The following is a 17155-nucleotide window of genomic DNA, read 5'->3' as shown; positions in this document are numbered from 1 at the left end:
TTTTGTTCTCATTTTTACTTTAAATCTTCCATATATGCCATAATGCTTTCACAAATTACTTCTTTAAACAATGAATTTCTCTATGAACTTGCTGTGTCTTATGCATTCAGGTTTCTAAGACCTCAATTGTTCATTGTATTATGATGAGCACATTAGGAACTATGTGGAGAACTCATTATGATTTTAGTGTTTTCACAGAAGAACTATGATAAAAAACTTGCAGAAAAAGTAGCTAATAAAGTATATTTTACAATTTCTGTTTATGAAGCTATAATAGGATTTACTGTGAAGTTCCATAGAATATGATTAATAATTCTCATATGCACAGACCTTTTGAGATAGATTTTGTTGATTTCCTATCATTTAATTGGATGGATATAGGATCTGCTTGATTTAACTGTTAATGGAATTTAAAACGATTTGACTGTGTTTCAGAATAAGAAGATAAGGTTGGTTATTTGTAGGTATGACTACGATTCATAGGTCACTAAATTGAGAAATAACCGTTCTAGTGTTTCAGGCCATCCTAATAGTTAATTTAAGTCACTATATAGCTAATTCAATTGAATAATGAGTTCTCAATAAACATGGAATGAACCTATACCCTACAAACAGGCTGAACTCAGAGACATGAAAAAACAAGGAAATCAAGGTAGCACTCACTGTCTATATAGTAGTCTTCTAGGACTGTCATAATAATATACCATAGACTTAGCGAGCTAGACAACATAATGCTGCTTCTCACAGTTCTGGAAACTGAAAGTCCGAGATCAAGGTTTCAGCACATTTGATTTCTCTTGAGGCCTCTCTCCTTGGCTTGCAGCCTTCTTGCTGTATCCTCACATGACCTTACCTCCATACATGCATATCCCTGATCTCTCTCTTATTATAAGGACACAAATCATTTTGGATTAAGGCTCCATACTTATGATTTTATTTAATCTCAGTTACTTCCTTAAAGGCCCTGTTTTTAAATTTATTTACATGGGGATGGGGATTTGTACATATGCATTTTGGGGGGATATAATACAGTCTATAACCGTCTTCATGCTATACTATATTCATATATGACAGTATACATTAAATAATAAGAAAAATAATAAGCTATACAATTTCTGATCTTAAGTTTTGTAAACAAGATTGAAGATATTTTTGCAGAGAGAATATTAAAATCTCATGACCAGGTGATAAAGATTTGAGGACCAACTGAGGTAAAATAAAAAACATGTGAACATGCTTTGAAATTTAGAAAGCATGATAGAAACATGCAATATTTATCATTATATGCATTAACATTCAGGTCTCCTAAGCTCTCTTTTATTTTTCTCTTTGGTTATGTGTTCTTGGGCAAAGCCCTTATACCTTAGTGTGGATCTAAATCCACATTTTTCCCCTTAACGATGATTTCTTAATCCAAATTATAAACTTTGTCATCTGGCAATGGGTTTTGGGGACAAGAAAATATCTAAGTTCATATAAATTTATTTTGCCCTGTTGATAAATTTAGTCCATTTAGCAGAGACTTCCAGGACAGATAGTGATGGCTGAGGAAGAAAACCCAGATTTACAGAGGCCCTGACTATTAGAAAGATAGTCAGAAAATGCATTGAAAAGTTAAGCAAAAAGAAATCAACAGAGACAAGAGGGAAGGGGGGGGGGGGGAAAAGGAAGCAAAGGGGAAAGTCAAGGAACATATAGCAAGGACTCATGGACAAAACCAAAGGGGAAGAGCTGAGGGAAGGAAGGAGGGAGGGGGCAAGGGAAAGTGGTGTTGGGGGGGAGGCAGAGACAAATGTATTTGAAAAAATAAATTAAAATACATTTTTTTAAAAAAAGGAATAATAAGGCACATAAATGTAGATTTTTTTTGAATCTCACCCTTGAAAGAAACAGTAAAATCTAGTTTAGTCACTCAGCTCATGCCTGAATATTCCCTCATCTAGATTTTAATCTTTTGCAAAAGTTACAAATCAGCTACCTACAGTTACAATATGCTCTATAGCCATATATGCAGCCCCAAGTTTAAAATTATTTTTATTTACTCCCCTACTCTTGAAAAAAATGTAGACTGCCTGGCCACAGGTTCAAGCACCTAGAACTGAGTGGAAGTTACACCTTCAAATGGCACACACTCTCCTGTTCATCATGGTCTTAACTCTCCTATTCCACTCATGCATGTTATCTTCCCAGACCTAATAACATTTGAATTCATAATCCCTTGATGTCTTAGTGAGAAGGATTTGCCACACTTGACAAACTTTTTTTCTCTGAACCATTTTCATGATATGCACATCTTCCCACAATTCTAAATGTACCATTTCTTTATACCAAAGAGAAGAGGTTATTGGCAGCTTTCCCCAGCTTGGCCTAACTATCACAAGTGGGTGAATTTCAGCAAATGAAGTATCTTGTTTAGGGAGAAATGATGTGTCAGCTTCTTCTCAGAGCCAAGTGCATTATTTGTTATCTGTGCATAACAAGTTCTTGGACATTTTTACCAAGGCGTAGAGTACCTGACCTAGTAGGGCCCTTGCCAGTATCACCATGGATCTGACATACAGTGCTCATTCTAGCCTTTCCCTAGTCATAGCTTCCACCACTGGGAAAGAGGCCTTCAGGGTCAAGGAGACATGGCTATCCTGAGCCCAGGCATCCTCGTTTCTCTCCTATTTTAAGTCATGATCCTAGAATCATTTGTCTCAATGACCCAGAGCCCACTTCCCGGGCCTAAACAGGTTTATTCTCTGGTTTGTTGTTTGAGGGAATAGTAAGCTACCACTGTGAATACTCCTAGGGGACTATTCACTGTGAATATACCCTGACTGGTGTCAAGGTTTAAATATTTAGGAGAGGGCTGTGCACATGCACTCTGGGGTATCCCCACATATATGATGAGGTACCTCGTGGACTGAGATTAAAAATAAGGGAGGGCTGGTTGGGGCCAAAGATCTCCAGTTGTGGTCATTCCCTAGACCCACAAATATTAGGGGTGGCACCGATCCTTGCTTATTTTCCCAATCTCAACTCTTGCCTCCCTGACTCCACTAAAATCACACAGGTTTTCTTCCTGTCCCATGTGCAAGTCAAACTTGCTGCCTTTGTACACATTCTTTTCTTCACTTGGATTATGCCTTCCATGATTAGTTCTGTGATGGGCTCCTTCTGGTTATTCAAACCTGAGCTTAAAAACCACCTCTGATCCTAAATCTTCCATCTCATTCCCAGTCATTTTCCTTTATTTTCCCTTGTTTTATTACAGGTCATTTTATAATCTGAAATGACCTTCTAAAGGTCAAGAGGAATGAGAATTTGTTTTTGGTGGTCTCCCCAAAGTCTCCCAGAGAGTAGTGCTCAATGATATTCCGTTAACAAGTGATTGAATCAATAGATATTTGTTGACTCCATGTGATATAAAGACAACCATATGTAAAGTTAAAAATAAATTATATTGTAAGCATTAATCAGGATGGCTAGGCTAAACCTCAGTAAGTCTCTGGTTTAAAACACGACTTACTTCTCATTCACACTACATCACCTTTGTGGGTTAGCTGAGGGCTTGATCCTGTGTTGTTATTATTCTAGGACCCTGACTGACAGATTCTTCCCTGTCTGGAGCAACACTGAGAGCCACAGCACAGGGAAAGAGGGAGGGTATCAAAGCATGAGCTGGCTCTTAAAACATCGACCTGGAAACAACATGCATAGACCATGCTCAAATTTTGTTGGCCATAAGTTGATGCCTCATTTTAAAAGGGGAGCTTTGTTGGACGACGAGAAACATGTGGTGAACAGCTTCAGCCATGTCTACTAGACAGATTCTTTCCACTTTTTATAGGACATATAAGATATTACATTTACAGGATATTTTGCTTAGCATAGAAAGAGCTTAAGTTGTGATACAAGTCAACATATCATTTGTGAGTGGTCATTTGGATTATGAAATATATTTTATAACAGAGCTAGAACTCATTAAAAGCATAATACTATGTATCTGTTGTATCATATTTTATTTTTAAAAGAATTTTACATTTTAAAATTGGTAATCACTTTGCATCCTTTTTAAATGTGATTGTTTCTGACATATCCACCGATATGTTTAAAATAAAATGACAGAAAATCAAGTGGGTTATTCTCCTGCATACATATGGTTCCATAATGAATTTATTCCTGCTGTGAAGAACAAGTTTGCATTTTGCAGCTGGTCACAATTGCAGAGAACAGAGGGTCTACACATCTTTAATGGAGTGCGTTTCTCAAACTCTTCTGACAAGAGCAGCGTCTCTTGCTCTCTCCCACAATTAAATCAGCGATCCTTGCTTTCAAGCTTTCATTAGGGAGATGTGATATATTGCACACAGAAACAGCAACTTGCAGGTTGCCTTTTTATCTATTCTCTTTTTCTCCTCTGTTTTCTGCTGCTGCCTGTTTCTTCTTAACTTCCAATTACCTGTTCTTCAGATTCTGTGTAAACAGTTTGGATCTATGCAAGAGATTTAGATAAATTTCATTATAAATTCTGCATATTTTGCAAAGTAAAAGAATTAAATCAGTGTTTAAAGTCTGCCTATTTGAGATCTTTATTTTTCTATCCTGTTTAAATTTAGGAAATAGTTTACTTATTTTTAAAGTTAATACAAGCCTTTCGGTCCAAGACAACAGAGACTTTCTTGGAAGGAATGTCCCGTGATATTTCTCTACTTCATCAGAGAAGCAGGTGTCTCCACATGACAAGCTGCCACGTGGTTCCAAGAAGCAGCTAAACTATTGTTTTGGGTCAAACTATTAGATGTGGACTCTTTCTATGGGTAACAGTCAGTGGAGCCCAGAACTATTTTTATTCTAAGTAAGACGTGGAGAGGTAGGCCATAGTGAAAGAGTTGTCATAAATGTTTGAAGAGAGGCAATTCCTCATAATGTTCTTAGGAATATTTGCTTTCTGCAGCAAATCAAATGTTTGTAAGTATGTTTCCACGTTTCTATGGAAAACTTTCCCATCACTACTGAAAAGCAAGGAGGAAGGAATGATTAATATCTGTTGAGCCTCCATATGTGCTAATCACCATACTATATGCTTTACTTGATTCATCTCATTTAATCTCTATCTCAACAACGCATGAGATACAGATTATTCTCATTTATCTTTTCTGTCTCATTGAAAGAGTAAGTGTAATACAGAGCCTTGAGGAACTGGAAGCCACAGGGAACCCATCTCACAGCCTTAAATTTAAGAAGGATGATGTTCCTGGTGGCATGTAAACAGTCAGGACATCCACGCTTGTGCCATTGCTATTAAATCTTGTCCTTAGTTAATCAAAGAATTCTGATATAACTCAAATTACATCATCATGTATAAGTTCCATGTTAGTTGTATAAAATTGTAGCTAGGAAAAAGCAAACATTTTTTTTGTTTAATTATTGTATTCATTTATTTTTATTGATAATATTTTAAATATTTAATTTAGAGTATTTAAAAATATTAAAAATACAGTAAAGAACAGCATCCGTTATGACCCTACCACTTTCTTTCACAGTAAGAAAGAACTGATTTTAACCAACTGATGTACTTGCTTCCAGTCTAATTTTATGTATAACATATAACATTGCTATTACATATATCTTAATTTTCACAAAATACAGATTTTACCATATACAGTTTATGCTCTTCTTTCTCCACTTAAAATTTCATAATAAACATTTTGCTTGAGATTTTTAATCAAAAATATAATTTTAATAACTATGCTCTTGTATTTATGGAAAGCAGTACTAAATACAGCTTTTTGTTTATTGGTTCAGAGATGCTGGTATGCATGAGTGTGTGTGTGTGTGTGTGTGCATGAGAGAGAAAAGAGAGAGAGAGAGAGAGACAAAGGCACATGTTCTCTACCTATTCCTCTAGATTTTCTCAGGTTCATTCCTATAACAAGCAAGGTTACCAAACCTCGTATTTTCATTTCCCATGAAGGTGTCATTTCTGAATCATGGTTTAGTGTTATTTCTATAGCAATGATTAGTACTAGTCTACATAAAAAATGACAACATGAATAACATTGCTGTGTCCTCAATAAAACCATCGCATCAAGAAATTATTCACTGTATGGATAAGGACTTTGAAATATATTCCTGTTAGATGTTGGGAATTAATAAGAGGCTGCTTCTCCTGGAAAACAAGGGTGCTCTCTTTCACCAGCTCATTTTGCTCAGAGCATCTTTCTTTTCCCTTACTCAGACCTAAGTTTAGTGCTCAACTATAGAAAATATTTGTAGCCTAGGTCTTCATGGTCAAGTGTGGTAACCACAAACCACATACAACTCTTAAATTATTTAAGATTAAATACATTTAAAAATTCAGTTCTTTGGTCACACTAGCTACATTTCAATTGCTCAATAGCCACATTTCTCTATTGTCTATCATACTAAAAAGCACAGACATGGAGTATTTCTATCATTGTGGACATTCTATTGACATCATTGTCCTAGATTATGGGTCATATTATAAATTTCTAGCATTCCATACATCTTTATATTTTACATTAATTTAAACTAGCTAGATGAGTAGTTACTTATTACTGCATGTTATGTTCTGTTACTTTTATAATTAGGTAATATACAAATTGAAAATATGTGATTAAGTCTATCCCATCACAAAAAGAAATTTTCATCCTTATTTTAAGTTCGTATAATGTTGACACCCAACCATTATGAGATGACTGGATAGGTTATTAGGCTTACAGAAGAGATTTATAAATGTTATTATGTCCAGGTTACTTAGATTTACATGGTCACATTTGTGAAGGCCTTACCTATTTATAGTATTATAATCCTCCCATCTTCACCACGCTCCATCCAGTCCCATTTTTTACATCTTTGTAATCAATGGGACAAAGTACAGGCTTCACTCAGGATCATTAAGGGAGTCCTGAAAATTATGCAGTCGCAATGAGTCTGTGCTCCTCCTTCTGCCATGCTCCCTGCGTCGTGGTCACCATTGGTAGGCATGACTGCAGGCAGGTGAACACCAGAGAAAGCTTCAGGAAAGAAGCAGTGTCGGTATCTGCTGGATAACATGGAGTGTTTATATGCCATTTGAGACATTTAAACTCAGATTGAAAATCTGAGGACAAGAGTCATATTTTAGAATTTAAAATTACTCATACCTATGATTTCCACCAATTTGAGATAGATTTGAAATAAACGAGTCAATTGTATATGTATGTTAGGGCTGGTGATGGTGCTTTCAAAACCCTTGTGTATAAATAAGCAAACATAGATTACCTAAATCTGTCTACATCGTCATAGGATGCTTAGCCATAAATCAGTATGGACCACTTTAATTTCATTCCTTACCTACATAATCAAAATGTAAAGCTCCCTTCTCTGTAACACATAATTCTTCTCAATCATTACATAAATTGCCATATTTCTTTATAAGAAAATAAATGTCCAGTTCAGCTATGATTTACAGATTGTGTAAATTATTAGCCATATGGTTGTTACATGCTATTCTGCTTGCAAAATATGTGTTTTAAGTAAATATATCTATGACTACGAGAGAGGATTATTCATTACTACTTAGATGTCTTAAATATCTCTTCTATAGCAAAGGCAAGCACTTATAGCTGAGTTACGTTATTTGTCTTGAACACTTTTTTTCATAGTTTTACTATTCCTACCTATAAAAATAGCTAAGGATGGGCCTTCATAAGGATAGCTTCAGACCACAGTTTTCATTTACTATGAAAGTATCAAAATTTTTTTGTCACTTCTCTTTTCCACTCTCAGAAATCAGTTATTTGACTGAATTTTTAATTTGTTATATTTTTCTGGGCGCTAAGATGTCATTGATTGTTTGGTACAGCACCAGTTTAATAATAATCTTCATGAGAGTTGAGGAGGGATTGATTTCAATAAAAGTAATGTTGATTAGTAATGAGATGGCACGTATATCCTTCAATTATGAGCTCCTGACATCAGAATTTTTCTGAGCTGTTTTGCTTGGTAAACTACTTTGTTGAAGACTTGGAGTTGCTGCTAAACAATCCAGCTGACATGGGTCTTAAAAGGCACTGGGTCTTTGTGTGTTGGGGGATGGATAAAGGAAAGAGCAGTGAAGATTTGCATAGAGCCAAAGAAGGCTTGCATACAGGCACCAAAGAATTTGGAGCTTGGAGTAGAGCAATGCAGGAGACTGTGAAGAAACAGACAGAATGATGAGAAGAGCATATAAAATGGGATTAAGCCAAAGACTTCTAATTTGACTCCTTTGTATCTCCTAAAAATCTTCAGCAAATTCTGTATGCCCTAAAAAGTCCTTGTAAGAGAAAGATGTTTGTGAAAATTGATAGAGAGGCCAAAGAGATTTTTCTAGACATTAATAGACTTGGGGTACAACTGAATAGTGCCTAGAGATGCAAAAGCCCGAGTTAAGAGAGCTATGGAGTATAAGCCCAAGATTCAGTCCAGGCTGACACATAAATTGACCATTTAAATTATTCATTGCCTTAATATATCAATCAGTTCAGTTATCTATGCACTTCTGAAGGGAACTTAGTTCCTGCCAGTATTTATCTAATGCAGTCAGTGCTGCAAACACATGTATGTCTCTTTGAGCACGCAAAATTTCTCTAAGAATGTACCTAGAAGTGCCATGTTTTTGATTAATGAAAGACGTATGAGATATTTTTAAATTGTACTCCAAATTAACAGTGTACAGCAAGTTCCAAAACACAGTATAAATGTATGCCTTGATTTTCAGTAAAAGAAAGTTCTCCTTTACCCTCATTTTGGGAACAAATAACATTATCATTCTGATTGAGTGTGAAATATTGTCCTCTTATTTTATTTATTTATTTATGCTGATTACTAGTGAGACTGGGAAAATTTTCTTATGTGTATTGATCATTAAGTTTCCTCTTCTGTGTATTGCTTCAATTTTTCTTCGGTGGGCCCTGTCAATCATTTCTCCTTCCTATCTCTCACTCACCTCTTTACCAACAGATTTTGATTTTATCTGAGATCTCAGTGTAGCCATTTAAACTTATTTCCTATTTTCCCATGAGGCTACAGGTGGTTACATGAGCCAAGGCTGGCCAATGGGAAATGAGTGGAAGGCACTAGGACTTTTAGATAAATGCTTTAAAAGTTATGTCTTTTACTTTTTGTCCCTGAAATTTCCTTATTTTTTTTTCTGGGACACAGACTAGATACCTATAGTAGTAGAAGGAACCTGACATGCAAGGAAAAATTATAACAGGAAGGAAGCTGAATCCTTGGTGATTTTCTCCAGTGGCTGTGCCCACCTGGACAGTTTCCTTCCTGACCTCTGGTTTTGTGAGGACAACAGGACCATAATAGCTTAAGCCTCCCTAACTAAATGTCTATAGGTAGGAACATTTCAGCCTATTAAAATGTCTTGTTCTCATTTTTAATTCACTTGTTTCATTTTCTTACTGATTTCTTAGTGTTCTTTCTATATGATAGATATAAATACTTTGTCAGTTATATTTGCCACAAGCATTTCCTTCCAAGTACTGGGGTTTTTATTCTGGCTCTTTTTCTAACTTCACCATGAGTTTTGGAAAAATCACTTTTTCTTTCTAGGTAGTAAGCTCATCTTTTGTAAAATGAAGGGTATAGATTCTCTAAGGACTGGCCTAGCTGTATATTCTGTAAGTCCATGAATTTGTGGCTAATGAACACATCTCTAGACAACAAGGTAGAACAGTGTGGTCTGCCCCAGCCCTTCGTCTTGATAAAGCTTTTTCTGCCTTGCCAGAGAGATCACACAATCCAGGTTGATTATTTAAGAGACTATTTGTAAACCATTCTGGTTAGCTTTAGAGTGATCCATCTTATAGACTTGAGGTTAAAATTATTATATTACAGAAGACAAAAATATGGGAAAACTAAAGAACAACATTATAATATTTCAGCTTATGTCTTATTAAGCTGAATGAATATAAGTTGTCAACAGAACCTGAAAATAGAATAGTCTATTGGTAAGTAATGTAAGAAAATGATGAGAAATTCTCAATGTATTTCAACAATACTCATTAAGCTATTATAAAAGGGGAATTTATTGAGGTAAAACAGTTTGCTAGCTGCTAAGTTTAGATTTGATTTGAAACAGATTGCGTGTGGAGAAATCTTAAAAGACAAACAAACAAAAAAAAACAACAAACACAGCAGATAGGTTTTACTGAGTATTCTGTCAAGACAGTCTCTTTTTCATTATTTGTGTAAAGAGAAAATGTTGGCTTTTTAAAATTGAAGAATACTTCCCTCCATGTTTCATTTTTTTCCCTTTGTGCTTGCATAAAAGCTGAGGCAGAAAGTGTTAAAACAAACTATTGGGATAAAACTAAGAGAACACCTTTTCTGCAGTCAAGGCTATCTTGGACATCAGCCTAAAAATGCCAGCACTTACTTGAGTTTTTGGTCTGTCAAAGAGTCTCCACTACTCTTTCTTTATTACAGTGCTCTGAAAGGGAGAAAGCTGCCAAGCTGTCTAGAGCAAGTTAGTAACAGTTATATGAGAACTTACTGCATAAATCTACCGACTTGATTCAAAGACTTGATATGTATGACTGAACCAAGTTTTGGATTCATGGAGGGAGGAAAACAACTACCACCAAAGTTTGTTAATCATTCTTGTCCTTCCCTTAAATCTGTGCCTGTGACAATCTTCTAAGAGGTCCCTGCTTTATCTCATCCTTCCTCCTTAATTTTCTTTATTGCAACTCAAAAGTCCTCTGGACCCTAAAGTTTTGTGGAGCCTAATTAAGAAGTCATTAATATTGTCACTAAATGAACTGAATGAGGAATCCTTGATTTTCAAATACAAGGACTTGGGTCTTCTCTTTCCTCTTCTTCCTTGTGATGCATACCGAAGGGCTCTCTGGACCTCTTCCTTAGTAAACTGCAGACTCCTGTCTTCCCCCTAGTTGTACCAAAGCTGACTCACCTCAAGCCACACACAAACTTGACCCTACCCCTCCAGTGTCACCCACAAACAGCAGCCACACCGAGGAAACCCATAACTCAAGATGCTTCTTGCTGTTATTGCTCTACAGTGGCTACTTGGAGATACTCACCTGTCCCACTTAGTTCTGGTTTTCATCTACTTACTTGTATTACCAGGGAATGGTTTTTCTTATATACAAACACCTTACTTCTTTGTTTTTATGAGAGGTAGCAATAGGTTGGAGAGATCTGATGTTAATGTATTGGTATCTCTAATAATATAGTTAAATCCACATTCCTTTATTGCATGGGATTAGCCTGGGGGTATTTGGACCTAGAGCTGGAGCAACCCTTTCTATAAGGTCTCAGGCACTTGTGCTACTCTAGTCCTCATTGCAGACTCCTTCCTCACTGATGAAGAAAGTTGTATCAGTATACCCTATCTACTGCACCCTCCAGGAATCTGCATGTTTTTAAAGTTCACTTATTATTTATATTATTGTTTGCTATTATCAATTGTTTTCTTTCTTACAAATAAGTTTTTTAAGTAGGATATTCTCGCATAAGTAATGTGTATAACACTAGTAGCAGAGTGTTTGGCACATAGAAAGTGCTTAATGAATGCTCTTGCATGTTCATTTATTTTATTTTTTAAACAGTAATTTTTTAGCCCTAGCTGGTATGGCTCAGTGGATTGAGTGCTGGTTGTGAACCAAAGGGCCACCAATTTGATTCTCAGTCAGGGCACATGCCAGGTTGTGGGCCAGGTCCCCGGTAAGAGGCATGTGAGAAGCACACCACATTGATGTTTCTCTTCCTCTCTTTCTCCCTCCCTTCTCTTCTCTCTAAAAATAAATAAATAAAGTCTTTTTAAAAAAGTTAATTTTTTATTTATTGGTGTGTGTGTGTGTGAGAGAGTGAGTGAGAGAGAGAGAGAGAGAGAGAGAGAGAGAGAGAGACATCATTTTTGTTGTTCCACTTATTTATGCATTCATTCATTGCTTCTTCTATGTGCCCTGACTGGAGATCTACCCCACAACCTTGGAGTACAGGGATGATGCTGTAACCAACTTAGCTACCTAGACAGGGCCACTGGTATGTACATTTATTTTATACCTAGGCACCTTAATACTTGTGTTCTAGTTTTAAAGGGTTTTTTGTTAAATCTTTTATTTTATATTTATAAAAGCTATAATCTATAAATAATTTTACACTTCATTCATCTTTTTAAAAAATGTTTTATTTTTATTTCTTTACTTATTTCTTTGCTTAGATCTTCCAAAATAAATTTCCACAATATTGATGAAGAAAGGCATCTTTGTCTTATTCTCATGAGTAAAGGAGACCCCTTCTCAAATAATTATAATGTTCTTTTTCTCCTAAGTTATCCTTGTTTTCCTTAGAGGAGGAAGCTTTTCTCATTAACATAGACATTTTTTTTTTCCATTTCTTATTTTCCCATTGCCAGGTGATCCTTAGTTATTGATTTTTAAGAATGTGACAATAAAAAGCTCACTGGCAACTCTGCCCATGGATGGGGATTTTGACTGATGTACTTTATTGTAGCATGATTCAGATGGGAAATTTTCATGATGCTGTGGGACTTTTAAATGTCAGAAATTAGGACCACTCAATGTATCCAGCTTTCCAATCTTTTTTATTCCTTTATTTAGAAGCATCACCCAGCCTTCCAGGAGTTTTGCATGTAGTATGTAGATAGAATTAACTATATAAACCTTCAAGTCCTGTCTTGTTGTCAGTCTCATGTCTTGTTCCTTTTTGACATTGCACCTAGTGTTTCCAAGAAAATTTTTCTGTGATTCTGAAAAATAGAATGGCAGTTCCTTACTGTATTTTTCTAGTTAAGTATTTTCAGCTTTACAGCTCTTAGCCTTGCTTCATAGATGTCATGTCTCTATATCCATGATTTCATTCTTCCAAAAATTCATTAATTTCTACCAAAGCCTCTTTGTGTGTTTAAACTTTATTTTAAAAATTGGTTTCATTTCAGTATGGTCTTAGCAAGTAAGGCAATAAATCATATTGAACAAGATCATCATTTTAATTGCTAATATTTAAAAAAAATTATGAATGTTGTTACTTCTCTAATTAAGACAGACTATTCAGGATGTAAAAATATTATTTTTCTTACTTTCTAAAATTTTTAAAATTAGAATTGTCAACATCTTTAAAAAATTTTTGTAATATCTAATTGTTTTACTATATGTCCTACTAAGTGATATACCAAGTTATTAGTTTCTTCCCCATTTTCTTAATTCCTCAGAAACAGTTAAGCATTTATTATTCTCTATACTTTTCTTAGAGAATTTATAAGTAAATATAAGACATCTTGGTTTACCATCATGCTATTAACATAATTGGAATCTATTTAAACAAAAAGTTTGTTTAAACAAAAACATGGTATAATAAAGTACAAAATGTATGTAAGAAAAAATGAGATCAGAAGAAACAGCAATTAATTAGAACTGAGAATACAGGGAAAGTTTCACAGAGGTTGTTGCCATTGGAGTTGAAATTTGAAAGATGGGAATGTACTTCCCGTGCCAGTAATAAAACGGTGGTGGACTTGCAATGATAACCTAGGTTAAAGGCAGGGACAAACACAAAAGTGTGGGGAAAAAGTGGGGTACGTGGAAATGGCAAATTACCTTCTTTGTTTTTCTCTAAGATGCATGAAATAAAAGATGTATTACAAAGGAGAGTGGGAGTCAGACAATAAAAGCCTTAAATGATTTTTGTCTTTAAACCATGGACATGGACATTTAGACTTGTCAAATAGTTTTTAAAGTAGTACCATGATCAAAACTCTGCTTTACAGAGATAAACCTAGGGCAAGTGTAAAGGATGGATTGCCAATGTGAGAGATCATAAGAAAGGTGCCTGTTAGAAAGCCATTGCAAGAGTTTAGAAAGAGATCAAGAGTCCAAATTAAGGCATCAGATAAAATAATTGAGAAAAGAGATAGATAGGAGAGTCCCTTTGAATATATACTTGATAGGAATCATAAACTAATTAGAAATAAGGATTGAGAACAGTGACAAAATAAGGAATACATCAAATTTTCTATCTTGAGTAACTTGGACAGGACTGCAGAGTAATTTCCTGGAAATAACACAAGAAGTGAACAAAAATAATATGGGAAATGTTATAGGGCATTTATGCCAAGTACAGTGTCAGGAAGTACCACTTAAAGCTCCTTTGCTCACAGGAAGAAATATTGTTCCTATTATTTGGAAGAGTCAAAATTTTCCCATGTGCAACAGTGTCCTTGCTTCATTATACTGGTGCTATACATAAGTTCTAGAAATCAATGAAGAGCTGGGAGATTGACCTAGGCTATAATGAGAAACCATATCATATACAACTGAATAATGGAATGCAATCAGAAACAGTGGCTCTCCAACAAAGATGGTGAATCCTTAAGATAAGATATACATACATGCATGCACACACACACACAGCCATGTGTTGTGGAAAAACTGATTCACTAAGAATCTTGATGTTCTTCAACCCAGGACTGAAAGACATGAAAATGACTTTGCCTTGGAGTCAGCCACTGCTTTGAAATCAGTCTGGGATAAAACTGTGTCTGATTATGCAACTTAAGTTTGTGCTAAGGAAAGGGAACCCAAGCTTCTTTCTTCCATTTACTCATCAACAGAGACACCTACCAAATGTCTTTGGATGCTTCAGTAATGGCCACTGTTCTGACTCCTCTGGGACCCTGGACAGTTCCCCCCCGCCCCCCACCGCCCCCGGTCATGGGAGGGGAAGGTGAATATCAAGCAACAGAAGCGCTGCCCTGACTGTCTAATCGACAGCTGGTTTCCGGTTCCTCCTAGAGGCATGGTGTCTGGAAAAATGAAGGGAAGGGCTACTCCTCTTGTGACTGGAATTTTTATGGGAGTTAAGCTTTACCACTTTAATTTAAAAAAAAAATCAAAAAAAAAAAAAAACCCTCTTGAGAGCAGTAATATGGCCCCCAGAGAAAATAAGCAAGGGCATAAATGTGTCTTTTCTAGAAAGAAGAATTTCTAACTCTCTGTGCCATTTTGAGTATCTGTTTTCACCAAGTGATTCATTTGCCCTAGCTCATTGAGTTGATAAAACTAAAGCCATAATTTGCTAATTTCCTTTTATTGAATTCTTGATCAGAAGGACCATCCCCCTTCCTTGAAAATCCTCAAGCCACATGTTGCTCTTGGGATGCATCAACTTGCTTCTTGCTTCTCTTCTACCTTCTGCCTACCACAGTTCTTGAAAATTTCAATCCCTAATTACACTCATTAGTCAATAATTTCCTTGATATTTGTTTCCTAACCACATTATAACTTTGTTAAAACTTTCTTACAGAATATAAGTTCCTTTGGGTCCTATAGTGGCTTAGGGAAGACCCTGGAACGAAGAGATTCTGAGTGAGAATAACAGCAGAATTTTGCCAGTTAGTTCAAAGACTTTTATGGGTGAGGAACTTCAAATATACTTGTGGCTACCCCTGTAGCATTAGGCAAAATATGTGTTCTCCAGAGCTCTCTGACCTTTCGGGGGTGGGCTGTTAGCGCTGGGCAGTTGTGACACTGATGAGCAATGCTGAAGCCAGGCTTTTGAGTGAGGCTCTCATCCTTCTCTTAGGTCTTCAGCAGACTATATTAGGGCTACAGCTGAGGTCCTCTGTTGGTCAGGTAGCAGATCACAGAGTTATCTTAATGATACCCAATTTTTTTTTTTGCTGGAGCATAGTCTGTATTGTAAAAAAAAATCAGTCACTATAATTTTATAATCCTTTATATTTTTGTGTAATACTTCTTAGTTTATAAATCTCAGCACTAGATCTCATTTAATCCTCTTATACCTTAGGCAGCAGGCTTGGTTAACCTCACTTTGCAGATGTGGAGGCCCAGAACCACAGAAATTAAAGCAACTTCCCCAGGTCTTCGTTTTATCAAGTTCTTTGTCCACTGAACCACAACTACCATGTGATCAAGGTCCTACGTAGTTGGTGCAAGCCTCAAGGCTAGATTCCAGAAGCCATAGACTGAGAAGCTCTGGGTATTTCTTTAGAACCAGCTGTATGTTCCTCAATCATCCTTGTTTCCCTCCTTGCTGTAATTAGAAACTACTAAATCCTTTGGTCTCAGCAGGAGTGTTGGAGGCTCTCAGAAGCTTTGTCTGACTTCACCGCTACCACCCCAATTTACACTCCCCTAGTATTATGAATTTCTCTTCTGTATGATTCTATGATTAATGTTTATATCCCCTTGGAAGCCCCTATGTGTCTATTGAGAAAGGAAAATACATTTTTGCTCATCGTTTTGTCTGAGTGCCCAGCAGTTTTTAACCCATAGTAAGTGTTCAATATATATTTGTTGAATGGATGAGTGAATAATTAAGTCTTACTTGAATAAGTTGCCCTATTTGTGAGAAGAAGCAATGATTTTATAATCCAGTGCTGGCAATGTCTTTAAAGATTTTTTTCCCCTACTAAGCACATTTTCTTATTGTGAAACAGGCCATGAATCCAATTCCCCTGGTGCTCACACTATTCCATGGAAGAAATGGAGCTACATAAAATTAGTTAAGTCAAGCAGAGGAGTGTTTAAGAAGTTTCTGTTTGAGCACATAAGACCAGTTTCATCCAGAGTGAATTAATGAATCTATCAAAGACGTCAAGTTTTTTATTTTATTTTTCGAGAAGGTCAGCAGAGAAAAGAATCTCATACCAGGTGGATCAAATTCATTTCCAAGTATACATTTCAGCTCAAGCTAAGGTAACTGTATCTCAGCTGGCCCAAAACATAAATGTCAACTTGTGAGGCATTTATGTAACATGTATAAACTTTTCTCATGAGGATGCTAAATTATGAACTGACAATCTGATTTTTCCATTTTGTCTTTGTTGCTAATGCTGTGACAGAAATGCACCCGCCCACACATTGCTGTTTGCAGGAAATCTGTCACAGAGTGGTTCAGGTGGTGGGACTGAATTTCTTAATCGTGGTCCATGCTTTTGATAACGCTAAGCAACCATTTAATGAAAGCTGGTTCTATTCCCACTGTACAGACAGTGTAAATGAGGCAGCGCACATTGGTGAATTAGATGAGCCAGAAAAATGCCTTTTGTGAAATGACCTTCTGCATTGACCTGTGATGGGCTCTTCTGTGAAATTTCGTTCTC

Source organism: Pteronotus mesoamericanus, unplaced genomic scaffold (genome assembly GCF_021234165.1).
Source record: "Pteronotus mesoamericanus isolate MK-2021 breed Mesoamerican mustached bat unplaced genomic scaffold, CSHL_Meso_final contig_90, whole genome shotgun sequence".
Taxonomy (NCBI): domain Eukaryota; kingdom Metazoa; phylum Chordata; class Mammalia; order Chiroptera; family Mormoopidae; genus Pteronotus; species Pteronotus mesoamericanus.
The sequence above is the reverse complement of the archived record's forward strand: the minus strand, read 5'-3'. Positions refer to the sequence as shown.